Source organism: Emys orbicularis, chromosome 1 (genome assembly GCF_028017835.1).
Source record: "Emys orbicularis isolate rEmyOrb1 chromosome 1, rEmyOrb1.hap1, whole genome shotgun sequence".
Classification (NCBI taxonomy): domain Eukaryota; kingdom Metazoa; phylum Chordata; order Testudines; family Emydidae; genus Emys; species Emys orbicularis.
This window is the reverse complement of record NC_088683.1, coordinates 2,795,845-2,807,106: the sequence shown is the minus strand read 5'-3', so window position 1 is coordinate 2,807,106 and position 11,262 is coordinate 2,795,845.

Sequence of the window (11,262 nt, the reverse complement as noted above, 5' to 3'; positions counted from 1 at the left end):
CCCATTCCTGGCCCTGGTGCAGATGAGTCCATCCAGCCCCCTCTGACTTTGTCCTAAATAGCTCAGATCCCAGTGGAGGAGAGGAAGGGACCCCCAGGGGGAGGCAGGTTGGGCCTGGCCTTTAGGCTAAGGGACAGGACTTGGTCTCCCTGCAATAACCTTTTCTGTCCCACCGTCCCTGTGTCACCTCCTCCTGCTCTCATCTCCACTCAGACACTGAGCGCCTCAAAGCAGGGACGTGTCTGTCTGTGGTGTAAACATCAGAGCTCTCCACCGCTGGAGCTAAAGGACTAAGAACGTGTAGCTGAGAGCTGCAGCAGACGCCTGGGGACCAGGCACTGAGAGGGACCCGTACAGTGGGGTACATGGGCTCCGTAAACATCTACCCCATTCATACCAACAACAGACTGAGCCAGGACTCCTGGGTTCCATTCCTGGCTTAGCCGCCATTGGCTTCCTCGGTGACCATCCCTGGGGAAAGCCCCTCCCCATCTCTGTCTGTGCTGGGGGGGCTAATGACACCGACCTGATGCTCAGGCGGGGGTGGGGAGAGGGTAACACCAGGCGTGTCTGGACGCACTTGGAGATCGTGGAATGGATGCAGCTCTGGGGAACATTGTTAGTGAGGCTGAGGCATCCCCAGCTCTGCACCTCGAGGGGAGGGCCAGGTCACGCCGTCCAGTCCCTGGAGCTCACGGGTTGGAGGGGTCTAGCTAGCTGTGCCTAGTGGGGCATAGGGGTGGGCCCTGTCCCTTGGGGGCTGACCCCCTGAGTGGGGAGAGGCTGAGGGTCTTGTGCTCACCCCTTTCTGAATGTGCCGAGGGGGGCATTGGCTTCTGTGCCAGTGAATTGGCTGCAGAGACCCCAGCTCCCTGTGGGCACTAACTCACTCTGCCCATGGAGACACAGAGCTCACAGCTTGGCCCTTCACCGCGGGCACTTCACACCAGCTGTTCCCAGCTGTGAGCCCATCACACCCCGGCCTCTTGCGTAGTGACTGTCCAGTTTGGCCAATGTACATAGCAGAGGGGCATTGCTGGCACATGATGGCATATATAACATTGGTGGACGTGCAGGTGAATGAGCCGGTGATGTTGTAGCTGATCTGGTTAGGTCCTGTGATGGTGTTGCTGGTGTAGATATGTGGGCAGAGTTGGCATCGAGGTTTGTTGCATGGGTTGGTTCCTGAGTTAGAGTTGTTATGGTGCAGTGCGTGGTTGCTGGTGAGAATATGCTTAAGGTTGGCAGGTTGTCTGTGGGCGAGGACTGGCCTGCCTCCCAAGGTCTGTGAAAGTGAGGGATCATTGTCCAGGATGGGTTGTAGATCACTGATGATGCGTTGGAGAGGTTTAGGCTGAGGACTGTAGCTGATGGCCAGTGGAGTTCTGTTGGTTTCTTTTTTGGGCCTGTCTTGTAGCAGGAGGCTTCTGGGTACACGTCTGGCTCTGTTGATTTGTTTCTTTATTTCCTTGTGTGGGTATCGTAGTTTTGAGAATGCTTGGTGAAGATGTAGGTGTTGGTCTCTGTCTGAGGGGTTGGAGCAGATGCGGTTGTACCTCAGCGCTTGGCTATAGACGATGGATCGTGTGGTGTGTCCGGGGTGGAAGCTGCAGGCATGAAGGTAGGCGTAGCGCTCGGTGGGTTTTTGGTATAGGGTGGTGTTAACGTGGCCATCGCTTATTTGTACAGTGGTGTCTAGGAAGTGGACCTCCCGTGTATGCCATCATGTGCCAGCAATGCCCCTCTGCTATGTACATTGGCCAAACTGGACAGTCATTACGCAAGAGGATAAATGGACACAAGTCAGATATCAGGAATGGCAATATACAAAAACCTGTAGGAGAACACTTCAACCTTTCGAGGAGGGGAAAGACCCTATTTGGACACAGACTGGCTAACCTAGTGAGGAGGGCTTTAAACTAGGTTCGACGGGGACAGGTGAGCAAAGCCCGCAGGTAAGTGGGGAACATGGAGACCTGGGAGATGGGTCAGAAACGAGCGGGAGTGTGGGCTATATTGGCAGAGAGAAAGGAGGGTCAGGACAAAACTGGGAGGCAAGATCAAACCAGTATCTTAGATGCCTATATACAAATGCGAGAAGTATGGGTAATAAGCAGGAAGAACTGGAAGTGCTAATAAATAAATACAACTATGACATTGTTGGCATCACTGAAACTTGGTGGGATAATACACATGATTGGAATGTTGGTGTGGATGGATACAGCTTGCTCAGGAAGGATAGACAGGGGGAAAAGGGAGGAGGTGTTGCCTTATATATTAAAAATGTACACACTTGGACTGAGGTAGAGATGGACATAGGAGATGGAAGTGTTGAGAGTCTCTGGGTTAGGCTAAAAGGGGTAAAAAACAAGGGTGATGTCATGCTAGGAGTCTACTACAGGCCACCTAACCAGGTGGAAGAGGTGGATGAGGCTTTTTTTAAACAACTAACAAAATCATCCAAAGCCCAAGATTTGGTGGTGATGGGGGACTTCAACTATCCGGATATATGTTGGGAAAATAACACAGCGGGGCACAGACTATCCAACAAATTCTTGGACTGCATTGCAGACAACTTTTTATTTCAGAAGGTTGAAAAAGCTACTAGGGGGGAAGCTGTTCTAGACTTGATTTTAACAAATAGGGAGGAACTCGTTGAGAATTTGAAAGTAGAAGGCAGCTTGGGTGAAAGTGATCATGAAATCATAGAGTTTGCAATTCTAAGGAAGGGTAGAAGGGAGAACAGCAAAATAGAGACAATGGATTTCAGGAAGGCGGATTTTGGTAAGCTCAGAGAGCTGATAGGTAAGGTCCCATGGGAATCAAGACTGAGAGGAAAAACAACTGAGGAGAGTTGGCAGTTTTTCAAAGGGACACTATTAAGGGCCCAAAAGCAAGCTATTCCGCTGGTTAGGAAAGATAGAAAATGTGGCAAAAGACCACCTTGGCTTAACCACGAGATCTTGCATGATCTAAAAAATAAAAAGGAGTCATACAAAAAATGGAAACTAGGACAGATTACAAAGGATGAATATAGGCAAACAACACAGGAATGCAGGGGCAAGATTAGAAAGGCAAAGGCACAAAATGAGCTCAAACTAGCTACGGGAATAAAGAGAAACAAGAAGACTTTTTATCAATACATTAGAAGCAAGAGGAAGACCAAAGACAGGGTAGGCCCACTGCTTAGTGAAGAGGGAGAAACAGTAACAAGAAACTTGGAAATGGCAGAGATGCTTAATGACTTCTTTGTTTCGGTCTTCACCGAGAAGTCTGAAGGAATGCCTAACATAGTGAATGCTAATGGGAAGGGGGTAGGTTTAGCAGATAAAATAAAAAAAGAACAAGTTAAAAATCACTTAGAAAAGTTAGATGCCTGCAAGTCACCAGGGCCTGATGAAATGCATCCTAGAATACTCAAGGAGCTAATAGAGGAGGTATCTGAGCCTCCAGCTATTATCTTTGGAAAATCATGGGAGACGGGAGAGATTCCAGAAGACTGGAAAAGGGCAAATATAGTGCCCATCTATAAAAAGGGAAATAAAAACAACCCAGGAAACTACAGACCAGTTAGTTTAACTTCTGTGCCAGGGAAGATAATGGAGCAAGTAATTAAGGAAATCATCTGCAAACACTTGGAAGGTGGTAAGGTGATAGGGAACAGCCAGCATGGATTTGTAAACAACAAATCATGTCAAACCAATCTAATAGCTTTCTTTGATAGGATAACGAGTCTTGTGGATAAGGGAGAAGCTGTGGATGTGGTATACCTAGACTTTAGTAAAGCATTTGATACGGTCTCGCATGATATTCTTATCGATAAGGGAGAAGCTGTGGATGTGGTATACCTAGACTTTAGTAAGGCATTTGATACGGTCTCGCATGATATTCTTATCGATAAACTAGGCAAATACAATTTAGATGGGGCTACTATAAGGTGGGTGCATAACTGGCTGGATAACCGTACTCAGAGAGTTGTTATTAATGGTTCCCAATCCTGCTGGAAAGGCATAACGAGTGGGGTTCCGCAGGGGTCTGTTTTGGGACCGGCTCTGTTCAATATCTTCATTAACGACTTAGATATTGGCATAGAAAGTACGCTTATTAAGTTTGCGGATGATACCAAACTGGGAGGGATTGCAACTGCTTTGGAGGACAGGGTCATAATTCAAAATGATCTGGACAAATTGGAGAAATGGTCTGAGTTAAACAGGATGAAGTTTAACAAAGACAAATGCAAAGTGCTCCACTTAGGAAGGAAAAATCAGTTTCACACATACAGAATGGAAAGAGACTGTCTAGGAAGGAGTACGGCGGAAAGGGATCTAGGGGTTATAGTGGACCACAAGCTAAATATGAGTCAACAGTGTGATGCTGTTGCAAAAAAAGCAAACATGATTCTGGGATGTATTAACAGGTGTGTTGTGAGCAAGACACGAGAAGTCATTCTTCCGCTCTACTCTGCTCTGGTTAGGCCTCAGCTGGAGTATTGTGTCCAGTTTTGGGCACCGCATTTCAAGAAAGATGTGGAGAAATTGGAAAGGGTCCAGAGAAGAGCAACAAGAATGATTAAAGGTCTTGAGAACATGACCTATGAAGGAAGACTGAAAGAATTGGGTTTGTTTAGTTTGGAAAAGAGAAGACTGAGAGGGGACATGATAGCAGTTTTCAGGTATCTAAAAGGGTGTCATAAGGAGGAGGGAGAAAACTTGTTCACCTTAGCCTCTAAGGATACGTCTTCACTTACATCCGGGTCCGGATGTAAGCAATCGGTTTTCTGAGTTCGATTTATCGCGTCTGGTTAAGTGCCCCGGATCGATCCCGGAAGTGCTCGCCGAGCGGAGTACGCAGCATCGACGGGGGAGCCTTCCTGCCGCGTCTGGACCGCGGTAACTTCGGACTAAGGTACTTCGAATTCAGCTACGTTATTAACCTTAGTCCGAAGTGGGGGGGTTAGTGTAGACCAGGCCTAAGGATAGAACAAGGACACCTCATATTGTACACTGCTACAAGTGACACTCTCAAACGGATCTTCACAGCTTCCCAGCCTCCCCCTGCCAGGAGGTAGGTATGAGAGGATTGTTATCCCTAACTGACAGAGGGAGAAACTAAGGCTGAGAAAGGTGCAGGGACTTGTCTTACGTCACACAGCCAGTCAGCGGCAGAGATGGGAATAGGACTCAGGACTCCTGACTTTCCAATTAACCATCAATCTTGAATTTCATATACTGAACGATCAGAACAAAGTGATCTCAAATGAGCTACAGACCAACCATTGTTCATAATAATTATTTAGCAAGTATTTTAGAGGCACAAGAACATTAGAGAGAATCATGAACTGCTCAGAGACAATTAATGGAGAGAAGCAGCAGAATTCATCAAGGAGATGATTGTTTATGGGTTATTTGCTTGGTCTTAAAAGAGAACAATAAAGTCCTGGGTCTCCTCCCTGTCACTAGACCCCCCCCCAGCTCAGCCAATCAGCATGGAGACTCTGAGGGGCAGAAGGCTGAGGGTTCTCACCAGATGGCCCAAAGAACGGCCAAGGTCACCAGTGGGGATGTCTGTCAGAGCACTCTTCCAGTCCCACCTCTTTGTGAGGGCCTCCCACCATGAGAGCTGGAGAGCAGCCCCCTCCTTGCCAGTGGAGGGAGGGGAGCAGGGAAAAGGGAATCCAAAACACACAAGCCCCAATGTCTCCAGTAATTGTAAGGGACAAAGGCCTAGGTGGGAAAAAACCTCTGCCACCCTAACCTAGTATTTTCCATGCCTAGAATTTGGCCGGCACCAGATGGATCAGGTTAAACAGGTTCCAATCCTCTCTGAGGCTCTTACCTCCTCAACAGGGACGTCTGTTTGCTAGCAAAATTATTACTGGGAAAGGAGAAAACTCCATAGAGGCTTCGCCTCGTGCTCACGTACCTGAACCTGAATTCTCTCTCAGTCTTCAAGGAGCGACCTCGAGAAGGAGACTGGCTGCAGCAAAGCCATGGGGGTCTCTGAGATTGCCCCTGCCCTGCAGCCTGTCCTGCCTGGCCCTTGTCAGTTCTCTCTGTGAGGTCACCGCCTCCCAACCTCCTTTGACCAATAAGCTGAGGTCCTGCAAAAGGTCCTTGTGATGTCACGTCCACACCCACCACTGCCCTGCAGGGCTGATGTCCTGCCCCTGGCCAAACCCTTTGGATGTTTGAGCTGCTCCCCTTGTATCACCCCCCCACACACACTCACTGTTAGCTCTGGGGATCAAGCAGGGTACACAAGAAAACATCACAGGCTGCTCAACATGTCACACTCAGTTTCTCATAGATTTGTAGACTGTAAGGCCAGAAGAGACCGATAGATCATCTAATCTGACCCCTCCGCCACCCCTGCATATCACAGGCCTCCAGTAGAGCACAGTAGCTAGTTATGGAACAAAGCCTGGTCTTCATTAAAAGACACCAGTAGCTGGAGAAACCACCACTTCCCTAGGTAGTTTGGTGGAAACTGATGCAGTGAGGGGAAGGGAATTGACGCCAAAGCCACACTTGTGAGTCTGTATCACAATACATATGCACAACGGCACTGTGCTGAGGTTGTACAGGCAACCTCAACTCTGGTGTTTCCTAACTTTTAAAGGCCTGGTCTACACGCAGTTCTTTGTACTAATACAACTATTTTGGTTAGGATGCATTTATTTATTTAGTTCTACCTAAATAGTTGTCCTGGCACAAATACTAGCGTGGACATAAGAACATAAGAACATAAGAACATAAGAAAGGCCGTACTGGGTCAGACCAAAGGTCCATCTAGCCCAGTATCTGTCTACCGACAGTGGCCAATGCCAGGTGCCCCAGGGGGAGTGAACCTAACAGGCAATGATCAAGTGATCTCTCTCCTGCCATCCATCTCCATCCTCTGACGAACAGAGGCTAGGGACACCATTCTTACCCATCCTGGCTAATAGCCATTTATGGACTTAGCCACCATGAATTTATCCAGTCCCCTTTTAAACATTGTTATAGTCCTAGCCTTCACAACCTCCTCAGGTAAGGAGTTCCACAAGTTGACTGTGCGCTGCGTGAAGAAGAACTTCCTTTTATTTGTTTTAAACCTGCTGCCTATTAATTTCTTTTGGTGACCCCTAGTTCTTGTATTATGGGAATAAGTAAATAACTTTTCCTTATCCACTTTCTCAACATCACTCATGATTTTATATACCTCTATCATGTCCCCCCTTAGTCTTCTCTTTTCCAAACTGAAGAGTCCTAGCCTCTTTAATCTTTCCTCATATGGGACCCTCTCTAAACCCTTAATCATTTTAGTTGCTCTTTTCTGAACCTTTTCTAGTGCTAGAATATCTTTTTTGAGGTGAGGAGACCACATCTGTACACAGTATTCGAGATGTGGGCGAACCATGGATTTATATAAGGGCAATAATATATTCTCAGTCTTATTCTCTATCCCCTTTTTAATGATTCCTAACATCCTGTTTGCTTTTTTGACCGCCTCTGCACACTGCGTGGACATCTTTAGAGAACTATCCACGATGACGCCAAGATCTTTTTCCTGACTCGTTGTAGCTAAATTAGCCCCCATCATGTTGTATGTATAGTTGGGGTTATTTTTTCCAATGTGCATTACTTTACATTTATCCACATTAAATTTCATTTGCCATTTTGTTGCCCAATCACTTAGTTTTGTGAGATCTTTTTGAAGTTCTTCACAATCTGCTTTGGTCTTAAATATCTTGAGTAGTTTAGTATCATCTGCAAACTTTGCCACCTCACTGTTGACACAGCTGTATCTTTATAAAAGTGCTTTACAGCAATATAGCTTATTCCCCTCCTTGTACTAGGATATACTGGTACAAAGCACTTTTACACTGATATGACTGTGTCCATACTAGGGGGATTGTACCGCTTTAACTATACAAGTGGAGCTCAAGCAGTGCAACTTTCTAGTGTAAACAAGCCCCTGCTCACCAACACTCATGCACCTTTATATTGAATTAAAACAAAAGAGTCAGGCTCTTGTTAAGAGGGAAGAGAGATTGCTTCCCTAGAGGAAAAATGGCACTTGGCCCTCAGATACTATGGTGATGGGCACCAATTGAAAAACCTAGATAAATAGCTCCCATATTCCATGGAGATTAATGAACGTCAGTGCCGAGGTGTCATGGGGTTGCTGGTCCCTTTAAGGGGAATCTGGGTCCAGGTTATGTTTGGGAAGCTAATTTAAAAGCAAAGAGCCCATGTAGGCAGTTGATTGTCTGTCGAGCACCTGGCCCTGAGCAAGGGCCATCAGGACTCAGTGGCAAGGCGGTGCTCTTGGGGACAGGAGCTCTCTGTTGCTGCAAAGAAGGAGAGCTACAGCCTGTCAAACTCTCTCGACTGTCAGGTAAAATAATGGAGTAGAAAGGGGACAGCTTTAGCCCCCAGCTCAGCCAATCAGCGTTGAGACACTGAGGGCAGGAAGCTGAGGGTTCTCACCCGTGAGTCAAATCATCAGAAGATCTGAGCATCAAATGAACATATCCTGGGTGATTAGCTTTGGCTGTAATGCTAGCATTTAGATGCATCATTTATAAGCACAATCATCAGAAATGTATTCACTTAAAAGCACTTGTATAACCTACTGAGCTGCATTCACTATAGTTTGTTTCTGTTGCTTTTGGGAGTTGAAGGGCACTCTTCATCTCCTCCTTATTTGTGCTTTAAATTAAAAGGTCAGAGAGCCCAAGTTTTAAAAAGCTGTAATCCTGGTTTCTGTAGCCTATTGGTCATCTCACTCTGAAACTGTATTTTGGAATGACTCATTCCCTAGAGATTTAATGATCATTTTTCAGCTACAACCACTATTCATTCATTTTCTACCGGTGGGGGAATTATGCGCCAAAAAAAAATCTGCATCAAAAATTAAAAAATTCTGCACACAATATTTTTAAATTATGCAAAATTATGCATATTTTATTTGTCAAAATATCAATTATTTTGGAAATTTATTTCAAAATACCAATCAGCAAGTATATCTGTAACAATACAGACAACAGAACAGATTAGGAAATGTTTTTTGACAAATACATTCATTACTAGGCATATTAATACAGAACTCTGAGTAATAATTCATTTAAACTACAGTAAAGAACCATATTTCCCCTTAGAAGCAGTGCAAAGGCATGGGGGAGTCAGGGGTAACGGAGGAGCTGAGGGAGAGAGAAGTAATTGCAGGGAAGAAGCCTGAGTTTGAACTTGAAGGGTTGTTGGGTATGGGTTGGAAAATGGAATGGAACAGTATTTTTTGGAGGGCAGGGAGGGATTGTTGAGGAGCATCCCCCATGCAGACCCTGACTGACCCCTAGTCCCTCCCATTCAGTCAGGCACAAGTACCCCCGTCCGCATGTGTTTCTACACCCCATGAGTCCTTGCACGCGCTGTCCACATGTGTCCCTCCACCCCCACTCAGACACCCTCTCCCCCATCCCCATGTGGCCATTCACCCCCTTCCCCTGTCCCCATGTGTCCCTGCAGCCCTCATCCCAGCCCCCTCCCCTCATCTCCATGTGTCCCTGCACCCCCTGTACCCATGTGTCTCTGTGCCCCCACTCAGCTGCCCCCTCCCCCATGTGGCCCTGCACCTCCCTCCTCCCTGTGCCTCTACTCCCATTCAGCCCCTTCCCCAATCTGTCCTTCCCCACTAGCCCTTATGAGCCCCTGTCTGACCCCCCAGCAGCCCCACACTGTATGTCTTCTCATATCCCCTGTCTCCTGACCTGGTCTGACAGCCACTGTGAAGAAGGCAGGCTCTTTCTCTTCCCTATCCTGGCTGGGACTTGCCAGGAGTGGATGCTGTGTTCTAGCACCACAGAGCCCGCTGGTGGGTAAAAGGCAGAACTACATCAACTTTTCAGCAGAAACTGTTTTCTGCAAGAGAAAATAAAAATATGTGCAGCACGTGAAATGTGCTGTGAAATGTGTGCGCATAGTGGTGCAGAATTCCCTCAGGAATAATTTTCTCTGGAGATGCCTTGGTTCACGTTCAGCCTATCAAGTGCACATGTAAGATCCCTTTTCAAAGAGGTATATATCAGTGAATGTCTTCTGCTGGTTTTCACCTACTCATTGGAAGCAGGGAACTAGTTCTCCTTTTTCAAACAAAGAAAGCCACACTTTTAAAATCTTCCTTGTGTTTAGCTGTGATTATAGAACCATATAGTGCATAAATTGTGATCATGATATGTGAAGCTTTCATCTTAGCTTGAAGTAGCATCTATCCACTATAATGTCTTGGAAATCTTCATTGATAAAGGATCCAGACCTCTTTTTAATTATGGTACTTGGCAAAGATTAATATTTTTTATCAGGAAATTGATCAGGGTATAATTCCTGCAGCTAATGCCGAGAAGGGTGTAGAATTCAGACTTGTGCTTGCCTTCACCTTTCAACATTAGAGAAAAAATAGATTTTAGAACCTGAGTGATTTACTATTTTTATGAGAAATATGGAAGCATTTTACTACTCTTTTTGTGTAGAAATAGAAGGCTTGTTGACTCTGTGTATTTGGGATTGAAAGGAATTCACATGCATTCAATTATTTAATAAATCCACACTTACAAAAACAAAAAGGAAAGAAAATTTTTACAAGTTAGTAATTATAATCTGATTTATAGTTTTCTACTAAGTGGGCCAAATTCATTGTTGAATCATCTCCGCTAAAGTCAGTGGAATTACATCAGTCATCAGTGTCACGGAGTGTGGGGGGACACAAGGTCCTGCACCCCCGGCTTCCTGCGATTTACCATGACTCTCAGCCAGCCAGTAAAGCAGAAGGTTTATTTAGACGACAGGAACACAGTACAAGACAAGTCTTGCAGGCACAGACAACAGGATCCCCCCCAGTTAGGTCCATCTTGGGGTCCCAGGGCACCACAGCCCCCTTGGGAGGTCAGAGCCCTGTCTGCCTCCCAGCCATTCCATCAGCCAGCCCCTGAAACTCTCCCTTCAGCGACCCCTCCCACAGCCTTTGTTCAGTTTCCCGGGCAAAGGTGTCACCTGGCCTCTAACCCCTTCCTGGGTTCTCATGTTACATGCTCAGGTATCTTCCCTCAAGGCCAGTCTCCCATCCCCCAATGCAGACCGTCCTAGCCAACCTCCCCTCCCTTCCCAGCCAACATTCCCCACTCAGCATTTAAAGACCACATTAAGAACAGTCCCAGTTCGTCACATCTCTCCCCCCTTCGAGACCGAACTGAGCGGGGTCACTTTAGCCAGTGACCCGGGGAAG